This window comes from Rhea americana, unplaced genomic scaffold (assembly GCF_003343005.1).
Source record: "Rhea americana isolate MKP2758 unplaced genomic scaffold, rheAme1 scaffold_211, whole genome shotgun sequence".
NCBI classification, from domain to species: Eukaryota; Metazoa; Chordata; class Aves; order Rheiformes; family Rheidae; genus Rhea; species Rhea americana.
The window spans coordinates 742281-768443 of NW_028186269.1; the positions used below are offsets into that span (position 1 = coordinate 742281).

Sequence of the window (26163 nt, forward strand, 5' to 3'; positions counted from 1 at the left end):
GAGAAGACTGAGAGGGCATCTTACCAATGTCCACAAATACCATAAGGGAGGGTGTCAAGAGGGTAGGGTCGGACTATTTTCAGTGGTGCCAAGTGGCAGGACAATAAGCAACGGAAACAAACTGACACATAGGAAGCTCCACCTGAATATGAAGAAAAAATTCCCTGCTGTGAGGGTGACAAGGGCACTGSMACAGGTTGCCCAGTGAGGTTGTAGAGTCTCCTTCTCTGGAGATATCCAAAACCTGCCTGGAAACAATCCTGGGCAACATGCTCTAGGTGACCGTGCTTGAGCAGGGAGGTTGGACTAGATGATCTCCAGAGGTCCCTTCCAACCTCAACCAWTCTCTGATTCTGYGATCCTATATGCARAAAGATCTTGAACATTTCAGCTAACATCTRTACTAGTAAACTAAACAATGCMAAGCCCTGCATGCTAGTCAAGCAACACAGTTTGGCCAGTTAAGGTCCTGGACTTCAACAGCAACTCTATCCAGACTACTTCCTGCGAATGGTCCCCACCCATACAAACTCCTGTATATTGTCTGGGAATGCTTGGATGCTAGTTGGAGAGGGTCAAACAAGGCCAGGGATGATGCTAACAATTTAACAGTACAGGGTTGAGTTTCATTGCCTGGGAATGATTCCAGTTACTCTTTAATTGTTACAGAGACAGTTTCAGAGCTCCAAAAGTTGAGATTAAGATGATACCTAGCTAAACCTTCTCCCATATTTCTTCTTCTAGCATGGTTTCTTTTCTACTACAGAACGGGGGCGGGGGGGAGAGAGAAAGAGAGAATTTTAGTGCTGTAATATAAGTATTTTGACACGATTCCTAGGTGGACATGAAAACTGAAGGAATTCTGTGATTTTCCACAGGTTAGCAGCTGTGAATTCGGTTTTCTCCAGAGGGAAGATAAGTGAATGATAGAACAATGTTATACAATAGACTACTTTTTTCAATAAATTTAATATTTTAAAACCTTGAGATCATATAAATGAAACAATGAATGTTTGCATTTGTGTTTTTCATTACAATARCAAAATTGAATATGATTGGTTGAAATTTATAAYAGTATACGTGTATATATTTACTGTTTCCAGTTCTGGGCTCCCCAGGACAAGAGAGACATGRAGCTGCTGGAGAAAGCCCAGAGGATGATCAGAGGGCTGGAGCATCTGCCCTATGAGGAACAGCTGCCAGAGCTGGGCCTCTTCWGCCTGGGGAAGAGAAGACTGAGGGGRGATCTTATCAATGTGTACAAGTACCTGAAGGGAGGGTGTCAAGGGGACAGGGACAAACTCTTTTCAGTTGTCCCACACAACAGGACAAGAGGCAATGGGCAGAAATTGAAGCACAAGAAGTTCYGCCCGACTGTGARGGGGAATTTCTTCYCTGTGAGAGTGACGGAGCACTGGMMCAGGTTKCCCAGAGAGGTGGTGGAGTCTCCTTCTCTGGAGATCTTCAAGRCCCGCCTGGATGCAACCCTGTCTCCCATGCTCTAGGTGATCCTGMTGAGYGGGGAGGTTGGACTAGATGATCTCCAGAGGCCCCTTCCAACCTTACTGATTCTATGATTYTATGAAAAATAACTGATATATTCTTAAATGACTGGTAATGTAATCTGAGAAGAGGAAGAAGGAATGCAAAGTGACAAATCTAAGATAGCAGACTCTTTAGCYATGAGGCTGAGGGTAATAGAAAAACTTATTTCCATATTATGGAAGTCTGTTAACTTTTAAAGCAGTTGGCTGTGGCCGAACCACTTACTAGGAATGAAGCCTGGTACTTGCTAACTCCCACAGTGTGCTTGGGAATTGTTCAGAGATGCTAGATATGCTGGACAACTCAATCCAAAATGTCCTTATCCTATCAATGATAAAATATTAATAAAAAAACAGAGCTCTTGTCTAGAATCGGGAGGACATACCTGATCTTTGTGACCAGTATAAAGTGTCATCCAAAATTTCTTGTATACTAATACAATTTATTYCTATTTCTAAAATGAATCTTCTTATTTTATTGTATGGAAATGCCTGAAAAGCAGACAAAATCAAGTTAAGAAGACAGGAACTTAACCTGCTTGATCAGCTCCTCTACAGATGATGCTGGCAACTTTTATTGAACTATATTGTCCACAACTGATTGAAGTTAAAAGCAACAAGCCTTAATGATGAGCTAGACCTCCTTCTGCATTGAACTATCTGCCTGAACCATGTTAAGCCTTGGAACTGTTTACCATAGCTGAATCTACARTATGCTAAGCAGTAAGATGCTGGCACAGTGTTCACAGTCTGGTATGAACACTAGGAAGCCGTAGCAATATTGGTCAGTTCTTCATAACTTCATTTCCCAAATGTTCATAATTAAACAATTTTTATTTAAGTAATCAGCATGAAATCCTTAGCTTTGTTTTTGCAACCGGTATTGTGTTTATGGAGCCAAATATTGAAAACTTTGATACTGAATACCTTGTATGTGTTAATTTTGGCAACCTCTAAAGATTCTGTAGATGCCTTGCTATGTTACCACCACCCACTCTTCAACCCCCCTGGCCATCAGTCACTCCAAACCACTGAGACATGTTTCTCTTTTAATACTTTCTTACAGTATTTCTCAKGAAAATCACAGGGAATCGTGTGTGATTTCAGCAGAGTGAAACTTGATCTCAAAGTGTCTGTAGGACCAGAAGTTTTTAAAGAAAACATTTCTTAAATCTTGTGTTCACTGCTGCTTCAGCAGGCCAATTAGACTTGATGGGAATTCTAGAAAGCTGTCGCCAGGCATTGCAGCAGGAATAGCAAACAAGGCCCAAAGCAAATAAACGAATGGGTAAAGTGTGGCCATCCTCAGAACCTCCTAGCTGATGACCTTCTCGTCTTTGCAAAGGGATGGTAGAGGTACTGGATGAAGGGACTCCAGGTTAATTAGATTTGACATTAGTTAACAGCAGCAATTACTAGAGAGTAATTAATCAGGGAAAGTCTCCAAACAGAAGGAGAATAAATAAACGGGCAGTAACATTCTGATCCATTTACCCCCTTAGATAAGGATGTGCCCCAGGTGTCAGGCTGAGGTGGGACTAATCCATCTTGCTCAATTTCTCCCTGGAACTTGGGTGACTCTTCACACATCCATCTTCCCTCACATGGAGGCAAACAAGCATTTGCAAAGCCATTAACAGCACAGTTCCTATAAAAAGTCAGGACAAAAAAACATTAAAATTCCTCTGATCTCCCCACCTCTTTCGTCAACCTCTTTTTTGTAGGAGCTCTTCAACAAAGCTTTAATAATGCAAGAAAAATCACCTTTCTTTTTTACATTAAGCTAGAATCATTTCCATATTGCAGCAGTGGAGGTTTCTGAGTCCACAACCAGCAGTTTTGCACAGCAGCCGATAACAAAGAACTTCAACTACCTAATCTGCAAATAGCAAATTCCCTCTTTTTTCTTGTCAWGTTGGCCAACGGGAGAGTAAGTTATGTGGCACCTCCTGAAAACCTGCAGTGAACAACATCAACTAATTTAGCCATCAGCTCTGGCTTTGCCGCAAGCATGGAATATAGTTACATTGCCCCGGGGGCAAACTGCTAGACTGTGACTCAGTTGTAATGCAGTCGCTGATCCCCCTGCACTAATCTGCACTAGTCCTGCTCCTGGCACAAGTTGTTTCCACTCCTGTGTGCCAGCTCATGGCTGGTGCAGTGTGAGGAACAGATCCAAAGCTCTGAACGATCCCACCTACACAGATCAGGGCTAACACTACAGAGCGTGCTCTTTCTCCATACAGACAGCTAATAGGTATGAATAACGCTTGCAAGAGAGGGTATTTGCTACCACTTTCTGCCTTGGTTGAGCATGAACTGAATTCTAGTCCTATCCATTCTGTTTATAAAGACATTTTTGCCCATAGCGTATTGCAGAATGTCAAAGAGTTGAAGAGGGAAAAATAAAGCTTGTGCAATATTAAAGGCATAATCTTCATAAAAAGAGATATTCCATTCAGTTGCTTTACTCAGAAGGTCTGACTTTCTCCCAGTAAAATATTAAGAATGATGTTGGGATTGTTTCCATGCATATGTCCACATCTTTCTCATAAAAAAATCCCCAAAATATTAAAACTGAACAAAAATGCTGCTCTGTTAGTCTAATATTATGGGCTATACAACTTTGATGTAAGTCTATCTACAGACCATATTCTTTTCCATGAAGATAGATTTAAACAACTCTAATGCAATGCTCCTCTTAAATAACTACAGAAAATCACAATTAAATAAATATCCCTTGATAGTTTAGCTTTTACTTAGCTGCCAACATGTTTGTGGGGAAGAAGCGAGTAAAACTTTAATTATAAAAGTATGGCTATTTCCAAATATTTTACTGAAAGAAGGTAAATTTATAAAACTTTATAGAAGTGGCAAAAGCCACTGTGGAAAAGAAAAAGGGAAGAAAGGAAAAGAGGACTTGGTCAAAAATAAACATAGAAGAACAAGTTACGAAAATGAAGAGTAATACATCTAAATCACTGCACTCTGATTTCCAGTTAGCTTTGGAGCATACTTTATACCACTAAATTAAAAATAGGCAATGCACCCTTGTGGAAAATGAGAACACAATGCATAGAAAGTCTGTTGGTGAAACCCTGGCTCCACTGAAGCCAAAGGCAAAATTCCCATTGACCTGAGCGATGCTGGAGTTTTTCTCTACACACAAAAACTCCCATTGACTTTGAGAAGCAGGTCTGAAACCCCTAYTAATCTTTCATATTTTCTTTTTAGAATGTTTTTCATCATCAGAAACATATATTGTATGGTGAATATAGTAATTTAACAATGGATATGAAAAGAGTATGAAAGACATRAAGTTTTGTTCAACGGTTGACTAGTATGCACTAAGTCTGTGTAAYCTAGTAAGATATTTTCAAAATACTAGATGGAACTCCTGCCAAGGACTGCAGGAGAGCAATGCAAGATTTACCCATGTTTTGAACAAGTATGGGATTTGCTCTGTAAACTGACACACCTTTATTCCCTGGCAGGTAGGAGAGACAGGAAATGCTGAACTGAAAATGGGGACAAGGTAGTTGCAGAGTCTAATGTGGACTGGCATATTATCYAAAATATTTAGGACCTGATGTTCTATATGTCACTGGAAGGAAATAGGAGTGTTTAAGATAGATKTTTCAGGTTACATAAGTGACTGCATCTGTGATCATGGGCAAGTCACTTAATTTTTCTGTCCCTAAATTCCTCACTTYTAACAAGGGCTAACAGCATTCCTTACCTGTGAGGAATTCAGGTTATTATAAATACAGCAAAAAAGGTTTTAAGAAACTGCAGTAATAACAACCATAAAAGTAGACTAGATGATGGCTTATTGYAGATACAGAGGCATCCCTGGGCTCTGTACACTTTGGTGGGAATGTGGGGAGTGCAACACAGTGACAGTCCTGCTGTTTTTCAGAGCAGATCCCTGCATTTATACAGAGCTACACTGAGAGAAAAAGCTCTCAGAGAACTTCAAAGAGGCTTGGTCACAGCAAGGCATGAACATGGCTGTCCTCCTTTTGGATTCCTGTCAATATACCAGCAGGATGCTGCGTCGCACAGAGAGACTTTACTGACTTCCATTTCCACAAGCACAGGCGTATATGCACCACACTCCACTGCAAATGTTGACATGCTCTTCAGTTTAAGGAATGAGTGACCAGAAATTTTAGGTATAAAGAGCATTGTGAAACAGAGGACTTTGAGATTTCTTTGGGATATCTCTAAATATTGTAAAATATATTTTCTTTCTATTTTTAAGTGCACTATAATGAAAGAAAAATGATCTTTCCTTTTGTAACAGCAGTGCAAGTTGACACTAGACAAAAACACAAAGCTTGGTTTGTTGTTGTTTAAACTTCTTTAATCCTGACTACTGGTGCTTGTGGAGAAGGGAGGCATAGTTGGAGAGAAGCCATATTTTTTTCAAATTGATTAAAAACACCTTCTGAACAGTAAATAACTTTAGGGAGCTGACCTCTGAATCAAACGATACTCCGGAGTTCTGCAGTATAAAATAAGATTCTTTTTCCCAGCATTTTTGAAGGCTGGCTTGTCAAGCATTCTTTTTGACAAGCTTCCGGATTAAAGATCTGTTATTTGCTCCTTGTCAAACAAGTATGCTTCTAGTAGACTTTATAGGTCAAAAATATTCAAGAGAAACCAGCATATCTTTGCTCAGTGTGTGGGTAACTTCATTACTGTTTGATCACATATAGATAGCACTGGAGAAATTGCTGGCATTGTTTCATGTCATCTGATAAAATAGAGCAATAAATTTTACTGCAAGTTGGCAGCAGGAAGAGCTGCTGCAGGTCAGGTCTAAGGTGACTGGTGCTTTTACAAGGGCTGAAGGAGAGACTCAAAATGTAGTCAAAGCTGCAGGAGTTGTAGTAAGCAGAGACAGCATTAAGCCAAGGGGTTTGGCCCCAGTTTGGTATTTCTGAAAGACTGGCTTCAAAACCTGTAGTTGAAATGGTTTTGTATTTTTCTTGATCTGGCTCCACAAATGGTGCCATCCACATTCAATCCACAACGCCTGTCAATCATCATTAAAAATATCTCCAAATAGCTCAGAAAAGTAGACAGGAAAGCAGGAAAGTGACATATATGAACAATGAGGAAGGTATTTGATATGSAGATATAAGAGTTTATGCTATGAAATGAACTCACTCTGCAGGGATCACACTTGTTTGAAAGGCTTGGCTCCCTAAATGAGGACTCTACAAATGAAAAATATTGTTATTTTCGCACATGTCCCTGGGCTGCAAGTGTTTACCTACTGTTAACCCAGATGTCTACCCAGTTCTGCTTCCTCCTCCTTTTTTTCAGCTGCAAATAAACTGATATAAAAGTTCTCCTGGGAGAAAGATTTCAATGTTATTTTCCCCCAGTCCTAATGTATCACATTTCTATCACGCTTTTTCCTCAGAGGCTGAGTGGCCAGGCTACTTCAGCTCATCTCCAGGAAAAAGTTTGCTGCAGCTTTTGTATTTCCCCAGACATGTCACTTCAGCAAACAGCCTCCATTACCAAGCCTATTACACTGTAGGGTGAAGGAAGGAGGGACCTTTCAYGTTTTTTATGAATTTCCAAATTTCCAATTTGTAAATGAAAGCATCAGTTAGCACTGAGGCCTATTCTGCCTCAGCTATAGATGAGAACACCGGAACCACAAATGTCTTCCATGGGTTCCACTGCAGTTTACAAAGAAAACACAAACATCATTAAAGCAAAGTATTTTCTTCCAAACTGTTTATTCAAGCTCCCAAGAGCTTTAAAGACATCACAGAGAATCTGAATTTCAAAGTCAAAGCATATGAATTCTAGCCTAAGCACTTGAGTGCTGCAATAGACCCATTGCTTCTTGTAAGAAATACCATTTCACAGAAATTAGAGAGTCTATTTGGCATTTTGAATAGGACTTATTAATACCTTGATAAGTATTATGTCCTCTAAATAGGAAATAAACTTATTAAAAGTCAGGTAGAAATATAAATTTTATATCAGCTTTTGTCTGTAAGGCATGAAGCAAAAATGAATTAAGCCTTGAGTTTAAGGCTCATTCATCATGTTACATTAATTCTCCATGCCATGTAGTGAAGGACAGAGAAAAAATAACTAAAAACTTATTGGTTTACTAATTGCTAAAACCGTAATTTTTACAAACTTAGATTGAATAATATATCTCCTCTTCCAGCAAAAGAGAATATATAAACCCAAGCAAATGTGATGCATCCTGGAGTGCAACACTACAGGAAACAGGGCAAAGATGCATTATCCTGGTACTTGCCCCCTGTGATGCTGATACTGGACCTCTTCAGTTCTTGGCATAAACAAGCAGCATCTTCTTGCATAGGTAATTAAAGCACTTAGAATGGACACTGGAAAATGTTTAAACTACACTGGGTAATTTTGCATTGAAGTAAATTTCCAGCAGAGCAGAAATACCWGCTATAGGAAGGTAACATTTTATACTACCATAGTCATTTTTTATCAACAGGTGGCCATTCCAGAAAATTTGAACCACTTTGATGGTCCCCCGTTACTATGTCTAGAGTGACACAGGCTTTGCATCTGACCACTTACCAGAATCCTTTAAATTCAGGTATGTGGATGCCGGATAGGTCCACAATGCAAGAGAATTCTTCGGATAGCTCTTACACCAATCTTACATTTTGTATTACTAAAAGGAAGCAAAAAAATAAAAYAATAAAAAGGAATAAGATCTTCTGAATTTCTTTTTATTCAAAGACATACAATTTGTCGAAAAATGCAGTAGTAACTTTTTCAATTATCAAAATTTTAGGTGCATTTTCAKGTTTTCTGAAAGATAAGCATTTACAATCACCAAAAGTAAAATTCTTACTGGAATATTTTAAATTTTACTGTGTGGGGGGGGTTATATGTCAAAACAGATAATTTCAATGAAAAAATAGAACTTTCTTTTTTCTTCTGATTTAAAATATTTCAGATCACTATTTCTAGAAAGCTTGCATTCTGATAAAAAGAGATTCTGTCTTTATAAAAAAATTACAGGTCGTCTTCTGTCTGTAAACTTGGAAAGRTAGTAAAAGCTCTGGCATGCTGAACAATTAACAACTGAGCTTCAGTAAAAAGGGTATTCTTCTAGAAAATTGTCATATATATTATTTCTAATTTAACCRGCTTTAATCTTCATCTTCTTGAGCTAAAGAGCATTTTGTTCCATTTCATCGCACAAGCAAGGCCTTTCCTTAAGCCATGACTCAGATACATCAACACTACAAATAATGCAAGTAGAACAGCATTTGTAGAAGCAATACACTTTATTCTGCAAAGCTAATATGAGACAACTCTAATTTGAATGTGGAAAAAATAATAATTTTCATACCTAGAAATAGAGGGTGTTTCTATCTCCATGTGTTTTGTTATCTACAAGGTCTGCTAGTGAGAAGTAAACAAATTATTTATTAAGAGAAGTTAATTCAGTGTATTTGGAGACTTTTCTGTTCTCAAACTGTAAGTGAATTACYTTTTTTWWWWAAAAAAAAAAGACTTTTTCTATAATTAGTTTTAAGGACTAAAGGTTATTTGTGTAACCTTTGAGAAACTCMCACATTCAGAGTGATCAACCTGTTGTTTGGTGGTCCTGTGGCAAGGCATTAGGCCAAGGTTGGTGAGGACCAGGAGGGCTGCCAAAAGCATAGACATTTTCACTGGGAGGAAGCATCCAGATGGGCAGCTTTATTTCTAAGGAACTGACATGGTACAGTTTCCATCTATACCGTAGTATTATTTTACTACTACTAACCACCATTTTAAACTTTGTCTGCTCAAAGGCTTTTCTAGATGACACAAGTTGACCACACAGGTGACACTCAACTTCTAACAGATACATAGACTCAAACCAAGCTGTATTAAGGCAATAAAGCTGCCTGCCTCTAAGTTGGGCAAAGTTTAACCTGTAAAAAATACTTATACTGTATTATAAGTATATATATATACTTTCTATAAGAGCTTTTTTATGGTAAAACTAAGATAATTTTAGTAATGAACAGCTTTGCTATTTTAAGAACAGTAGAAAAACTGCTTACATCCCTATCTAACTTCACCATTCCTCAAGTGTCAATAACCTGGACATTCTAAATAAAGCTGGCCAGGAAATAGATCTACTTTTTCACAAATTAAAAATAAACAAACAAATAAATAAATACATTTATATGAAATTAAATTATCTAGGAAATTATATTCTAAAGCAATTAGATTTATCTTTCAAAGAATAATAAAGAAAATTCTATAATACAAAATATATTTAAAATAAGTGGCATTTTAAAAAATAAATTGTTTTATTTGTAAAATAGTAAAATGCATAGCTTGTATTTATTAAAATCATTGTTTATTTTTCTTTTAAAAATAATTTCACTAAAAGCAATGTCCTTCTGTAAAATATGATGATTTCAGTGAATCAGCTATTTTCCAGAGGAAAAATATTCTGTGGGAAATTTTCCAAGAAGCTCTAGCTGTGAATATTATGAATTTTGAGGTACTTGAACACAATAGCCAGGAGTATGTGAGATTATACATATATACCTAAGTAATATACAACCTCCTTGTATTTCTTTAACCAGGACTTGGAGGCAAAAGAAGTATTTTATTCATTTTTTTCAGTAGAACATTAGTTGAATTCATGTAAAGTATGCCYTTTTTGTTAACTACCAATATTTTTACAAACTTCTCTTTTTTAATAAAAGGTATGGGCATATTTCAGGAACCCTTGGGCTACTATATATTTATAAAAAGTGTTAGTAAAATATCTGTTCATATTTTCCTGCTTTACAAGGCTGGGAATCATCTATTCTCACACACACACACGCACATGCAAACAGACACAATCATGAGTTTGGTAGCAAATCTTTGACCGCAAACAAATAATGAGTGTTGTTGGGAAAATACACAGAGATTTACTTAGGCAAAGTATCATATGAAAGCTAGCTGGCATTATAATAATGGTGTTCAAAATAAATTTTTCATGAGAAAAGTGAATAAGCTGAAAAGTACTGTCATGAAACAATTTTCAATAAGGAGAAACTTCTTTTAAAAGTAGCATCTTTACAGGAAAAAAAAGAATCAATGTATTCAACATTTTTTTCCTACAAGTAGGTCAACCAACTGTAACAAGCACCAACATGTTCATTTTTCAAAGGCCACAACACGCACTGCTCAGAGCAGCTAACAGCTTTTGATCGCTCCCAAATTGGAAATACCTGAACTTAGCTTCCTCATACATATCTAGTCCCACAAGCTTCCTGGTGTCTTTATTTTTGCCCGTTTTGTAAATCCTTTAAACAAAAATAGAAATGAGGAAACAAGTCCAAAGATGTGAGAACACCACTACAGGGAGGAAAGGGGTTTTAACAAGTTTTTGAGCCAGACACATGTTGCCACATGTTTCACATTACAGAGTAGCGTATTAAGAGTAGACCACCACAACACGCAGGTGGAAGTGTGAGTCTGGGAGCCATTGAAGTTTGAATACTGAGAATTTTCCCAGTGTATCACAATTACAGAAACATCTGTGCTAAATAGCTTTGTGCTGATCTTCTGTGAAAATTTAGTGTTCAACAGCCCTCAACATTTCTAATTTCTTTCTTGTTATGGGGTGGTCTTGTGTAACATATTGTGGTCACTGGTTTCAGAGACATGAAATGGTTTCTTTTTCACACCTTCATTTTGTGTGTATGTTTATTAATTCAGAATTCTGTATTTTCATATATAACTTTATGTTTTCATATATAACTTTTAAAAGAAAGCGGAAATAAATTAAGTCTGAAGAATCACAACTTAAAAAATCTATGTGAGAGGCAGATCCTGTGCTGGGCTGGAGAGCAATGCACATTCATACCAGCTGAAAATAGTAACCTCAGGGTTAGAAGCCAATCATAGTTCTGAACTGATCAAGCACTGAATGAGGGAGTGAATCTGTGACAAAGACCAAAACAGGTTTTTAAATGATAAGAGTTCAGAAGTTGTAAAATATCACGAAGTGACTTTTCTTTTATAATAAAGGTGTTTAAGGTGTTTATAATAAAGGTGATGGCTCTCACTCCCACCTAGGAGTAGCATGGAGCAAGGCTGTGCCAGCCTGGTTATTTTTAGCTGTACAATAAACAGCACTAGCAGGACATCTCTGACTTCAAGAGCAGGTTCCACTTGGAATGAGGCAGAAACAAGAAGAAAGTTTCCCTGAGACTCAGTATAGATAGAACCTGCTCCTAGGATGGTGAAGAGTACCTAGCTTCTCCTCATGTCACCTCTCCCACTCCAGGAACACTTCCGGTAAGAGGCATAACGTAGCCCTGCTTTCGTGGTCATTAAAAAGGATCATTTAATAAACTACTGGATCTGAGCAACATATTTGGTAGGTTGTATCTGAATAGTGTTGGTGACAGTGAAATTGGTCCTCAATTTGTCTCACTTGCCTTTAGTKGTATGAGAGGTAGGTGTGAACAGTTGACAAGAATATCTCCAAACCTGCTGAAATGAGAAAAGCACCTCCAGAGCACAGTTTGTCCCATCTCATAATCACCATCTAAGAGGCAGGATACATCACCATCCAGAAGGACTTGTCCTTCTCCACTGACTACAGGATGAACCTCAGCAACCAATTTAAACAAGTTAGCTAACTCCTGAATGGTTAAAGTCAAGGCTAAAGGATTTCATCCTCAATAATTTTGATGGTCAGAATGCATGACAGTTTCTCCAAGGCCCTGCTTCAGCTATGCTTCAACACAAATTTTCTCATTATTAGAGTGCTAGTCTTTTACTGACAGGCGATTTGTAAAACCTATAATCTACATTAAGGATTAGCTCCTCCCTTTTCCTTCTTACATTCACTACAATTTCAGCCATTGATTTAAGCACAAAAAGAGGAACAGTTTTTCTAGGATAAGTGATGCTAACAGTATATCTGGGGCAAGATCAAACCATTAGGCTTGCTTGGTTACATTCCTTTCAAAAGGGGGATCTGCCTATTTACATTATATGTGCAATTATATGTTCAGTCAAATCCAACACAGATGTCAATAAATGTGCAGATGTTGAATAAAGCAAAAAAAAAAAAAAAAAAAAAAAAAAAAAAAAAAAAAAAAAGGTAGCAGAAGTGGAAAATTCTTTGGGTGGTGGAAGAATAAAATGCATTATAACCTTAAATAATGAACTGTCAGCCAAAAGAAAGCTAAGATTTCAGATCTTAGGTCAAAAGTAGCATTTTGGATTAAGATAGATACCAAAGCAAAATATAAATAATTTATATCAATTACTTATAAAAAGAAAACACAGAATCATAGAATGTTTGAGGTTGGAAGGGACCTCTGGAGATCGTCTAGTCCAACCACCCTTTTCGAGCAGAGTCACCTAGAGCACGCTGCACAGGAACGCCTCCAGATGGGTTTTGATTRTGTCCAAAAATGGAGATTCCACAGCCTCTCTGAGAACCTGTTCCAGTGCTCTGTCACATTCACAGTAGGGAAATTTGTCCTCATATTCAGGTGGAGCTTCCTGTGTGTCAATTTGTACCCATTGCCTCTTGTCCATTGGACACCAATGAGAAGAGTCTGGCCCCATCCTCTACATCCTCTCTTCAGATACTTATATATACTAATAAGATGCCCTCCAGTCTTCTCTTCTCCAAGCTAAGCAGGTCCAGTGCTTGCAGCCTTTCCTCATAAGAGAAATACTCCAGTCCCCTAATCACCTTCCTAGCCYTACGCTGCACTCTCTTCAGTAGTTCCGTGTCTCTCTTCTCCTGGGGAGCCCAGAMCTGGACACAGTACTCGAGATGAGGCCTCCCCAGGGCTGAGGAGAGGGGCAGGATCACCTCCCTTGACCTGCTGGCAACACTCTTCCTAATGCACCCTGGGAGACCATTGGCCTTCTTGGCCACAAGGACACAGTGCTGGCTCAGTGCTAACTTATCCACTGGGACTCGCAGGTCCTTCTCTGCAGAGCTGCTTAACAACAGATCAGCTCCTCGCCTGTACTGGTGCATGGAGTTATTCTTCCCCAGGTGCAGGACTTGGCACTTCCCTCTGTTGAACTTCATGAGGTTCCTCTCTGCCCATCTTTCCAGCCTGACAAGGTTCCTCTGAACGGCAGCACAGTCTTTTGGTGTATCAGCCACTCCTCCCAGTTTGGCATTCTCAGCAAATTTGCTGAGGAGGTACTCTGTCCCTTCATCTAGGTTGTTGATGAATAAGTTGAACAGAATTCAACTCAGTATTGACTGCTGGGGTACAGTGCTAGCCACTTGCCTCCAATTAGATTTTACACCACTGATCACAACGCTCTGAGCTCTACTATTCAGCTAGTTCTCAATCCACCTCATTGTCCACTTATCTAACCTGCACTAGCTTTACTGAGATCAAGACAGATAACATCCACTGCTCTTCCCTTGTCTCCTGAGCCAATCATGCCATCTTAGAAGGCTGTCAGATTGATTAAACATGATTTTCTCTTGATGAATCCGTGTTGACTATTCCTGATCACATCCTGATCTTTCACATGCTTAGAGATGGCAGCCAGGATGAGCTGTTGCATCACCTTTCCTGGGATCGAGTGAGGCTGACTGGCCTGTAGTTCCCTCTATCCTCGTTTTTGACCTTTTTGATGATGAGTGACATCGTCTTTCTTTCAGTCCTCAGGCATTTCTCCAGTTCTCCATGACTTTTCAAAGATGATGGAGAGCGGCCTAGCAATGACATCAACCAGCTCCCTCAGCACTCATGACTGCATCCCATTAGGGCCCATGGACTTCTCGATGTCAGGTTTGCTTAAGTGATCTCTAACTCAATCCTCCTCTAGTAAGGGAAAGTCTTCCTTTCTCCCTGATTTCCAGAGTCCTGGATTTCTGAGGGCCAGTCTTAGTAGTAAAGACCAAAGCAAAGAAGGCATTCAGTAACTCTGCCTTCTTTGTATCCTTCATCACCAAAGCCCCCCATCCCATTCAGCAGCGGGTTCACATTTTCACTAGTCTTCCTCTTGCTACTGCTATATTTGAAGAAGCCCTTCTTGTTGTCCTTCACATCCCTTGCCAGATTTAATTCCAAATCATCCTTAGCCTTCCTCATTGCATCCCTGCATACTCCTCCCAAGTGGCCTGTCCCCTCTTCCACATTCTATGTACTACTTCTGTTTGAGTTTTGCCAGGAGTTCCTTGCTCATTCACGCAGGTCTCCTGTCCTTTGCTGGACTTCTTACTTATAGGGATGCACCTCTTGGGCCTGGAGGAAGTAATTTTGAATATCAACCAGCTCCCTTGGACCTGTCTTCCTTCTAGGGCCCTAACCCATGGGATGCTTCCAATACAGTAATTGAAGATGTCAAAGTTAGCTCTTCTGAAGTCAAGGGTTGTGATCCCACTTTTTGCCCTTTTTCCTTCTCAAAGGATCCTGAACTTCACCATCTCATGGTCATTGCAGCCAGGACTGCTCCAGCTTTAGCATTTCCAACCAGCCCTTCCTTGTTAGTACAAGGTCCAGCAGCACACTCCTCCTCTTTAGATCCTCTATCATTTGTCTCAGAAGATTATCCAGGAACCTCTCGTATTGCTTGTGCTTTGCTGTGTTGTCTCTCCAGCAGATAAATCTTGTCAGAGATGAGTTTTAGTGAAGTTGGATGCCATGAGTGTCAAAGTCTTGCTTATCTTATGAACTTTGTGAAGGCAAAACTTTTTCTTAACCCACACAAATTTCCAAAATGTTCCTCACTCACTGTACAGATATATCATCTGTTCACTGCATGACAGCTCAGCTATACACGAGAAATCTACTTCAGAAAGAACTCAGTTTCTAAAGGTTCACATTTTGGTCAAAAACAGCCAACGTTTACCAAATCACTTCTCCTCAAAAGAAGCTTTTCCCAAAGCCAGATGGACCTGCACATGAAAATGACCACAAATCCCAGTTTTCCTACTGACATTTTCCCATTTATACTAAGAAAATATTTGGCTCTTCATTCTTCTCCTGAAGCTATTTTAATGAAAGCTGACATAAAAGACAGATTTTTTTAGTTATACTTTTTATGGGAAAAAATAATGATTTTGTGGGATTGTTTTGGGTTTTTTTTTTTTTTTGTTTTGTTTTGTTTTAGAGGGGTTTTTTTCATTCTCAAGAATTGCTGAAACTTTTTTGCATAGATTTCCACCAAAAATCTCTTTCAGACAGAAACTATTAATATGAACTTTGGGAATTAATAGAGATCAATTAAGAAAACTATGAGAGAATTAAAAAGAGGATAGAATGGGAGAGTTATGCAACTTTAATTTTATTTGTCATTGGTCTTCCAACTATCAGCATCACTAAGAAAAAAGTAAACTACAAATCCTTTTAACATTAATTTATATTGTTGCTCCATATTAGTTTTGTTTGGCTCAATGGAATAAAAGGCAAATACATAAGAAAGTGTTTGTGTTTGAAATGTTGATTATTTCAAATCAGTCTATTATCAACCCATGAATACTGACCCAGTAGAGAAATTAGTTTGATATTTACAGTCATTAGCTTCACGATATCCATTTTGATTTATATGTATTCCGAAAATGTTCTAAACGGATTTTTAGGACATAATATACAAAAGCTGACATAATAATGGATTGAATAAATGGTAGGAAAATGCATAAGAGAGCAAATGAAGTCCTGTGCTTTAGGCATAACATTTCACTAGCTTGCGTCTTGCATGCTAATTTATAGGATTAATGCGAACAAAAGATCAGCACAAGATTTGCATTCTAAGATGAAAATTCAGGACAAAGTATGAGAACAACAAAATTATTTAAGCAAAATAGGAGCAAAAATATATTCTTGTGTGTCTTCTTAAGTGAAAAATCAAGGAGAGCAAAAAACAAGCTTTCTTAGCCAATCCCTGGATGGACTGTATTCTTATTTCTTTGCAATTTGACTTATGAAGGGTAATATAGGTTTCACCCACAGCGTAACTAAGGATCAGTGGGAATGCTGTGGTGTAAAGACCCAATTTCACACTGCGAAATACCTGGAGCCTTACAGAGAGGCACTCATGCAACCTTCACTGCCAAACAACATGGCATGATTCTCATACACACAGCTAAACTTGTCTTCTCCCCATATCAGCATAGCCACATCTAGGTGCCAGACCTTGCCAGGCATTGTCCAGAGACTGCTACTTGACCTGGGCCAAAAACACATCAAAGGCCACGCTAGCAATTTAACAGCAATTGCACGCAAGCACTCTGGCCTGTGCCCTGGCCTTATTTTGTTCACTAGCACTGACACAGCCACRGGGAACTGATTTGAGGAGCAGTGGTGGAAGAAGACTTGTGCAGAGAAATCCAATGCAGTGACCGTAAAGAGAACTTTTGTCTATAAGCTTTTGTTATTCAGCTTAAAGGCCTACTTCCAGGGCAAAGCTGTACATATTTCAATAGATCAAGTCTCACCAAGGGTTGCCTGAGTTCTTACTGTCTAATAAAGAGTCAGCAAATTTATGTTGTACTAAAAACAACTGGGAGTAAAATTCCTTTAAAAAAATATTCCATTCATCTGACTACAAAGTAAGTTGCAATAAATACAGTATTGAGAAACAGAGCAGCTTAGCAGGGTTTTAAGTAGTCTCTGCATTCTCACTGCTTCCTTACTGCTGCTCCCACATACACACACGCACACACAGAGTCACATACGCTTCATCGTGCTGCTTAAAGCAAACAGTGGATATGACGAACAAACATTGTAAGCACAGATGTGTCCATTATAACCAGCATGAACTATGCTCATGAGGAGCGCTGTCACTTCTGAAAATCCAAGTGTCTCCGGCTGCGAAAAAGCAGTGGGGTGTGAGAACAAAAGAAAGAGATGTTGTGATTAAGGCAGGGCTAATGGTTCATTAACAATATCCAAGGTCTGGCTCTCCAGCTTAGAAGTTAAGGATTTATTTCAAAATTACCTTTTGGCATTTTTTTGTTGTTGTTCATTTCTTTTCTCTGCCTTTTGAAAAGGATTTTTAGCTTCATCTCCTGCCCTTTTGTCTGATGGCTCCTAAAATATGAAGCAAATGAAAACATAGATCTAGTGAAAACAACTTTTTTTCCCTTTCTCATCTCTTTTTTCAAATCTCTCTCTAATTCATGAGTCCAAGAAAAGGATGGAGGGGAGAGGCAGCATTCCTCGCTTCAAGGATGGCCTTTCTTGTGTCCAGCTTGGCAAGCTCAGAGCAACTTTCAGAGCAGGTAGCAGTACTGCTGCAAGCTTGTTCAGGCCTCACCTCACAGCACAGACCTAGAAGCTCAAGTCTGGAAGTAGTTTAACTGCACATACTGAGGGTCTAAAAGTTTCTGAGGTCTGCTGAAAGGGAGATTGATTTTACTCTAAAGCCATACATCCTGTTTAGATGGAGACCATAACTGTACTGCCTTGGGCTGAACTGATTCAAGTTGAGATTCGATCTTTACAGTAAAATCTGACTTCTGAGCAACCACAGTAATCAAGTGGTCTTATAAACTACATTACACAGTCTATGCCATCATATCAAATGCAYTTGTACCAGTAACCTGGGCTACACCAGTGCCTGTTCTCTGGCCTWACACCAAGTAAGAGGGTCTCACCATGGTCATACCATTAAAGTCTCTTATCCAGCAAAATAGTGTGGTCCATCTGAATTTCCTATTGGAGGTTATCCTGTCCCCATTCTAATTCCTGAACTATGTCCAAAATTGTTTGGAAAAGTGCTAATTGAAAAAAAGTGAAGTGAAAAGCACTTTGAAAAAGTGCTAGTATGAACAAGAACACAACCAAGAGGTCAATGGAAGTGAYTTTCCCATTTATTCAGCCCTCATTAGATGACATTTAGATACTGAGTCCAATTTAAACCACCCAGTACAAAAAAGACATTGATAAACTGGAATGAGTTTAGCAAAGGGCCACAAGAATGACCTGGGATTGAAGCACTTGAGCTATGAGGAGAYGCTGAGGGAGCTGGGCTGGTTCAGCCTAGAGAAGAGGTGGTTTGGGGAGGACCTAACAGCAGCCTGCTAGTGCCTACAAGGAGGTTATCAAGAAGATGGAGTCAGGATTTCCATGGCAGGARGATGATAGACATAGGACATAAATTGAAACAAAAGAAGTTCTGACCTGGTAAGAAGAAAAAAATGTTTTCACTTTTAGGACACTTATGTTTTGGAATAGGTTGACCAGAGAGYCTGTTCAGTTTCTATCCTCAGATSTTTCCAAGATTGGACTGGATGAAGYCCTGAGCAACCTTTGTCTGATCCCAGAACTGACCCAGATGTGAGCAGGAGGTTGGACTAGAGATCTCCTGAGGTCCCTTCTGATCTGGGTTTACTGGCAATCCTATGATCTAAAACTTGSATATGTAAGTCACTCTGTGTTCTCAATGGAGAGAAACAGGCATCTCTAAAGGATTATTCAGCTGACCTAACTTAAACCTCTAACCTGAAATGAATTGACTTGCCTGTGAAAGTACTTATTTCAATCTATAAACAGAACCTAGGGAAAATAATTTAAATATAGACATCAAACATATAAATAGCTACAGTTTTGTGGGAAGCATCTCAGTCTTGTATTCTATCTCCTTTTTTACCTGCTAAGATTCGAACTTTCCTCTCTAGTGACAGTGTCCTTGGTTACTCCTGGAGGCCAAAGGACAGCAGTAGGACAYCTTGCACAGATAGCTGCTATATACATGTCTATATTAGAAAACAAAATGGGGAGAATGTGCTGGCTAAAGAAGTGCACCATAATTGCCTGAACTATTTTAACTGTTAACACCCTCTTTGTCACAGTTGTAGCTCTTGCCAGATAACACTCTCAGACATAAATCTCAGCACAGTTTGGGGACTATTTCCAATAAGCAGTATGAATATCTTATTTGGGATAAGATATCCAAATGAGGGTCTTGCTGTGTGGGTGCAAACCGTGCTGTGCCRAGCAGGGGACAATCCCTGTCCCAGACAGTCCTGCTGCCCTAGCCCTAGCCAGTGGACAGTCTTGAACAAAACTGGTAGGAGTGTAACCCCTTCATGATCACCAGACTTCAGTTTATAAAACCTGCTTTATTTTCCTAATAACTAAATGACCTTCCTGTGCTAGCTTCATGACTGGAGATTAATACACTCTGGGATCACTGCCCAGTCACTTCTGCCAACACAGGAGCCATTCCAGGAGACATGTTCCTTCGACTCCCTGGTTAGATTTCAGTATATTTCAATTTTCCATTTGTAGATTATAATTTTTTCCAGCCCATGCTCTTCTAGTAATGTACTAGGTCTAYTGAAAGTAGAATCAACAACAGTTTCCCATGCTAATTCATCTGCCACTGTGGCAGTAACTAAATGTCCACTCGAAATCTTTCTGGATAAATAAATCTTCCCTCATCCTAGTGAGTTATGCAGTAGTTTTCTCTTTGCATCATCCTACTTTAAATATTACACTAAGGTTGTTTGTTAGAGAAAATCTCCATAGTAAAACCCTACAGTTCAGTAATCTGCATCAAAAAAWTAATCACAAATGTGAATAATACATCAGTTCGACTCTGATCCTGCCCAATTCTTCATGTATTTTCAACCTGAAGTTCCTATGGGAATGCCCACAAGTTATTTTACAATACTCTAGAACAAATTAATTCCAGACACAGGCAGCAAATCTACAAGCACTTCCCAGGTATGCCTGGAGGCCATTCTCTCAACTGAGTGGAACCCTTTAAGCTGCAGAGAAAACACCTTACAACTTAATGTAAGGAAACCACTAAGTGGTATAATGGATCAGGAAATCTCTAGCCTTGCCTGGACAAGCGGTAAGTGGCTTTCTGAGCATCATCTCCCACCAGTCTTCTACTCTAGATGCCTTTTTAACAAACATAATGATATACTCCATAATTTTCATGGTGTGTTAGACATTTGGGGAATGTTAGTGTCATAGAAATCTTGCAAAATTAGRAATTCAGTCATCATCTTGGACACCATTTACTTCAATAGCAGTAATGACGTCATGACTTTCCCTCGGTTGAGGAGGATAGGATTASAGACCTTCTGGGCAGGCTAGACATCCACAAATSCATGGGCCCAAATGGGATGCACCCATGGGTACAGAGGGAGCTGGYGGATGTTATTGCCAGGCCGCTCTCCATCATCTTTGAGAGGTCCTGGAGAACTGGAGAGGTGAATGAGGACTGGAAGAAAGCCAGTGTCATTCCAGTCTTCAAGAGGGGCAAGAAGGATGACCCAGGCAACTATAGGCCAGTCAGTCTCACTTCCATCCCTGGAAAGGTGATGGAACAGCTCATCCTGGATGTCATCTCCAGGCATATGGAGGAAAAGAAGGTGATCAGGAGTAGCCAGCATGGATTCACCAAGGGGAAATCCTGCTTAACCAATCTGATAGCCTTCTGTGATGGAATGACTGGCTGCGTAGATGAGGGGGCGTTGTGTACCTTGACTTCAGCAGGGCTTTTGACACTGCCTCCCTTAGCATCCTCCTAGAGAAGTTCTGCAAGTGTGTGTTAGACAAGTGGACAGTGAGGTAGATGGAGAATGGGCTGAAAGGCAGAGCTCAGAGGGTCGTCATCAGTGACATGGGGTCTAGTTGGAGGCCTGTGGCTAGTGGCGTCCCCCAAGGGCTCAGGACTGGGTCTCATCCTGTCCAACTTCTTCATCAATGACCCGGATGAGGGGACTGAGTGCCTCCTCAGCAAGTTTGCTGATGATCCCAAGCTGGGAGGAGTGGCTGACACATCCGAGGGCTGTGCTGCCATTCAGAGAGGCCTGGAGAGGCTGGAGAGTTGGGCAGAGAGGAACCTCCTGAAGTTCAACAAGGRCAAGTGCAGAGTCCTGCACCTAGGGAGAAATAACCCTGGGCACCAGTACAAGGTGGGGGCTGACCTTCTGGAGAGCAGCTCTGCAGAGAAGGACCTGGGAGTGCTGGTGGATGACAAGTTGACCATGAGCCAGCAATGTGCCCTTGTGGCYAGGAAGGCCAATGGTCTCCTGGGCTGCATTGGGAAGAGGGTTGCCAGTGGGTCGAGGGAGGTGATCCTGCCSCTCTCCTCAGCCCTGGGGAGGCCTCATCTCGAGTCCTCTGTCCAGTCCTGGGCTCCCCAGGACAAGAGAGACGTGGAGCTACTGGAGAGAGTCCAGCATAGGGCTCCGAGGATGATCAGAGGGCTGGAGCATCTGCCCTATGAGGAACGGCTGTGAGAGCTGGGCCTCTTCTGCCTGGGGAAGAGAAGACTGAGGGAGGATCTTATCAATGTGTATAAGTACCTGAAGGGAGGGTGTCAAGGGGATGGGGACAAACTCTTTTCAGTTGTCTTGTGTGACAGGACAAGAGGCAATGGGCAGAAGTTGAACCCCAGGAAGTTCCACCTGACCGTGAAGGGGAATTTCTTCCCTGTGAGAGTGACGGAGCACTGGGCACAGGTTGCCCAGAGATGTTGTGGAGTCTTCTTCTCCAGAGATCTTCAAGGTCTGCCTGGATGCAACCCTGTCTCCCATGCTCTAGGTGAYCCTGCTGAGAGGGGAGGTTGGACTAGATGATCTCCAGAGGTCCCTTCCAACCTTACTGATTCTATTATTCTGTGATTCTATAACTAAACTGTTCATACCAGAGGTTCCCAAATCAAAATATATGGGCCTTTAAACTGTACTAGCACCCAAGTCTGCCTATGTGCAATATTTTATAAGGACAGTGCAATAAGTGCTTCAGTGATCCTGTGAGAAACTGCACCTCTGCAGAGCAAAGAGCTATGACTTCCCATTCATTACATACAAATAACATTGGAGCTGCCCCTGAAGCTGCCAGTTGGCATTAACGCCCCATTTTGCACTCTGTGAGCAGGACTACTGCTCCTGGACCAACACTGGCACAGATGTGTGGTTCCATAAGGTAAGCTGTATGGGAAGGGGACAGTGTCACAAGCCTGTATACCAGAAGGGTGTTAGGATCCTGGGGTAGTGTGTCATGCCAGATGCATGGAGTTAAATGAAGGAATACATGTAGGATGCAGGCTAAAGGCTTAAAAGAGTTTGGGAGAAAGGTCATCAAGGCAAGGGGTGTGGAACTGGAGTCCTACTATGCGGAAGTCAGGATATAGAAGTCAGAAACCAGGAGCTGCTCCTGTGCTCTTCAAACAAACCTAGTTTGAGAAAACCCTGGTTCATTTAGCACTCTGGTTTATTTAGCACCCATCCTCTGAAAAGATCCCACTGTTGTACATAGACCAGAGCATCAATCATACAAGCTCTCAATTACAAATCTAGGAATGACCTTGCTGACAGCAGTGGGATTGATTGTATGAGTGACATTAAACATGTGTGTTCAATTTGGTGCTACTGTAATATATAATAAATAATAACAAATATAAAAGGAGACTTACCTTTTAGCTGCCATATCTCATCAGTATCTGTAGATCCACAGTCATAAATGCAATAAATATAGCTGAAGTTATCCAATATGTATTGAATGTAGATATTCCAGGATGCCTATAAAACACATTGAAAAATGTGAATTGATTACATAAGCAGCTTTTTTAATGAATGAGGCCTATAGATTTTATAGTGTTTCTCTCTCTAGAATCTTGTAAAATACATGGAAGTCTTAATTATGGCTGAAGATATCTGAACTATGTTGGCCTTTGATTTTATAATACAATATGTAATTCCTGTTGGCATAATAAACCAATAAGTTTAGTATTTGTTATAAATGAGTTTAAATTTATAAGTCTATCAAAATACCTCCTGGTTCCTGTTAATGTTTAGGAAATATTTCAGAAATGTTTCAGGTTTCTGGCTGAAAGAATTGCCTTACTCTTTGCTGAGCTTCTGTTGGTCCAGTGTCTTGAAGCAATCAACAGTTATATGTATTATACGAGTAATATGCACAAAAATGGAGGTATGGAGGTAAGAGAGATCCAGAAGGAAATGAAGAAAAATAGAAACTAGTTTGTGTGTGTAAGTGCTTCCTCCAGTAAGATRTTTGGATGTAAGAGGACTGTCCTGGGCTAGCTATAAATCACATGCTGCTTTAGAAGGTATGAAATGGAAGGGTTGCCTTTCACACTACACTTGAAATTCTTGCAGCTCTTGGCCAGGGACTTTCACTTTGGTAAGGGACAATCAGCTAATGAATTTGTACAGTATCACTGTCATGTGCTTAACTTTGCTGCTTTATGCTGAGATCTCAACTCTTGCTTTTGGGTCATCAGAACTCCTGCAAAATGAGTATGACTTCTCACCCATGGATCCCAGCAGAATGCGCTATCAGCCAGGTGCTGTAGCTGAACATGGTTAAAAAACTGCTCCTTGTCCTTCCTGGATTTTATGCTCCTGGAAAAATCTGAAGCTGTAAACAATGAAAYCTATTGTGGGAAGGCCAGTAAAAGAAGCTGAGACTTGATCACTGATATTATCTAGTTAAATATGTAATACTAAGAAGCTTTCAATTCTACTTTTAGAATTCAAATTTAGAGCATGTACTAGCACATTCTAGTAATAGTCTATGACAGAAAACTAGTAAAATCTTTTTGTCAAAATACTAAATACCACATAAAGGAATTATAGATGCTGTATTTAGGTAGATTAGCTAAAGCATGGTACAAACCAGAGTTTCTTGAAATTTTATCCCCAAGACAAAACTAAAATATTCTATGGTTGTTATTTTTTCTATTCTTCAACAAAAATAGATCTTAAAATATGATGCAAATAAAGTGTTCTGCTTCTAAATTATGATGGCTTTTGGCTAGCTRCATGTTTTCTGTTGAAGTTCACACCATAATTTGAGACATGTTAATTTAGAGTAGGCGTCTACTCCGTCAGCTGTTCAGTAAAACATATATACATTCAAGGCTTTGGAAGCCTGAGGAACATTGTGGATATTGGCTATTCAGCACTAAAACTAGTCAGCTTTTGGTAGCATTTTCTCATTTCAGTTTCTGCAGGTCCAAACCACAATGATCCACAGGGGATTAAAGCACACATATTAATGAGCTTTTTTGCCCCTGTAGATTTCTCCTCCTAATTTGCCAAAATTTTATGTACCCCCTTTTTGACCCTAGAAGATATATTTTCTTCCATCTGGAATGATTGTTTCATGTTAATATGTTGGTCTGAATATAAAACATAGGAATGTTGGTTAGCACAATACCTAATGAAGGCTCTGCGGTTTTTTGATTTTTTGGGATTTTTTTCCCCCTTAAAGAAACTCTCTGCTCATTTGTTCAGKCCAAGAATGTAAAATTTCAGATGTTACTCATGCATATCTAACGCAAAATACAAACATTAAGCAAAAAAATCTATGTTTAGATACTTAAATAAACAGTCTGATTTGACACATTTACATTCTGGTAAAAGTCTGTTTTATTTCCTGACCTCTGCTGTCTGAATTAAATAAGACTTATTAAGCATTGAAGCCCTGTCTTAGAAGAGGGACCTGTTAGAGGGACTAACTCATGTTACCACCGTTATGAAAGTAAAATTGGTCATGGATTCCAGAAAAAAGTCAGAACTGAACAAGCAGATGACATTTAATTAGGTCATTTGTCCTGGATAGCAGTTTCTATCTAGAATGGCCAATCCAAAATGGACCTATATCACCTACTGGAGAAAAATCCAGCTGTTGCAGTTACCCACATGACTTCCTTTGTAAAGGCATTGGTAGCTAAGTACATCTTTGAGGGCAGAATTTGACTGCAATGTTCTCTCACTGAGAATTGCCATTTGCTTGATTTTTTCCCTCTTCCATATGTTCTATTTATTCTGAAGTACAAGTGTATATTTGCTCTTTGTATAAATGCAAACTCAACAATCTTTAGATCCACTGAATTATTAACTAAGCAGTTCTGCTAGAATGAAAAGGAAAAAATACGCACATGGTAAACACAAAACTGCTTAAGTAGATACCCATATATGGTAATACGTATGGGTTAAATACTAACATATTGGGAGAAACGCATGACAAGAATCCTTGTCCAGAGCCAAAGCCTCATAGGCAAAGGTCAGAATTTACCATGAGCTTCCCTATCTCAACTGCACACAAAGTACATTTATTTTCTGGATACATCTGGACCATCACYCATTATGCATTCCATATGACACACATCTCAATGAGGTTTAATTCACCTCCTTTCATGAAATGAACCTTATTCTTCTTGCTCTCATATAATAAGAATGTTTGCTACTGAGTATTAAAATATGCTGCAACATGTGGCAGGCATCTGTGGTAGGCTGCCATTGCACTTGACTCTCACACAACAAAGTGAGCCAGCTCGCCTTCCAAAATCAACTGTACCTCCCTTCAAAATACATCTTATTTCAGAAACACAGGTGCAAAGCACCACACTTCAGCAAACACTGGACACATAAAGAGCTTCAAAGAGGTTTTGTTTCCCTCTGTTTTGCTTAGACATGCCATGGAATAGCATATAAGAAGGAATCAGTTTTCACTTGGTCAGTTTTCATTCAACTGGATTTTTTTTTCTTCATTTTGTTTTCACTTGCTCCTTTTCACCAGAATTTAAAATTATCATTAAGAATGCAGGTCACTGAGAGTGAAAGGGATTTTCATGGCCCAGACATACAGTGTACCATACCAAAAGAAGT

General features: G+C 39.6%; 1 long non-coding RNA gene across 5 annotated transcripts in view; it reads right to left on the reverse strand.

Annotated features, from left to right (window-relative positions):
- Positions 1-26163, reverse strand: part of LOC146595890 (uncharacterized) — a 49158-nt gene that overhangs the window by 1500 nt on the left and 21495 nt on the right. For 2 of the 5 annotated variants that reach the window (XR_014895834.1, XR_014895830.1), the window contains 6 exons: positions 23802-23924; positions 22944-23049; positions 17502-17593; positions 8136-8232; positions 6720-6769; positions 2032-3192 (listed from right to left, as the gene is read on the reverse strand). This is a non-coding gene — a long non-coding RNA (uncharacterized LOC146595890). Of the gene's footprint in view, positions 1-2031; positions 3193-6719; positions 6770-8135; positions 8233-17501; positions 17594-22943; positions 23050-23801; positions 23925-26163 lie in introns of those variants that run through there. The other 3 variants (XR_014895831.1, XR_014895832.1, XR_014895833.1) reach the window with 3 other exon arrangements.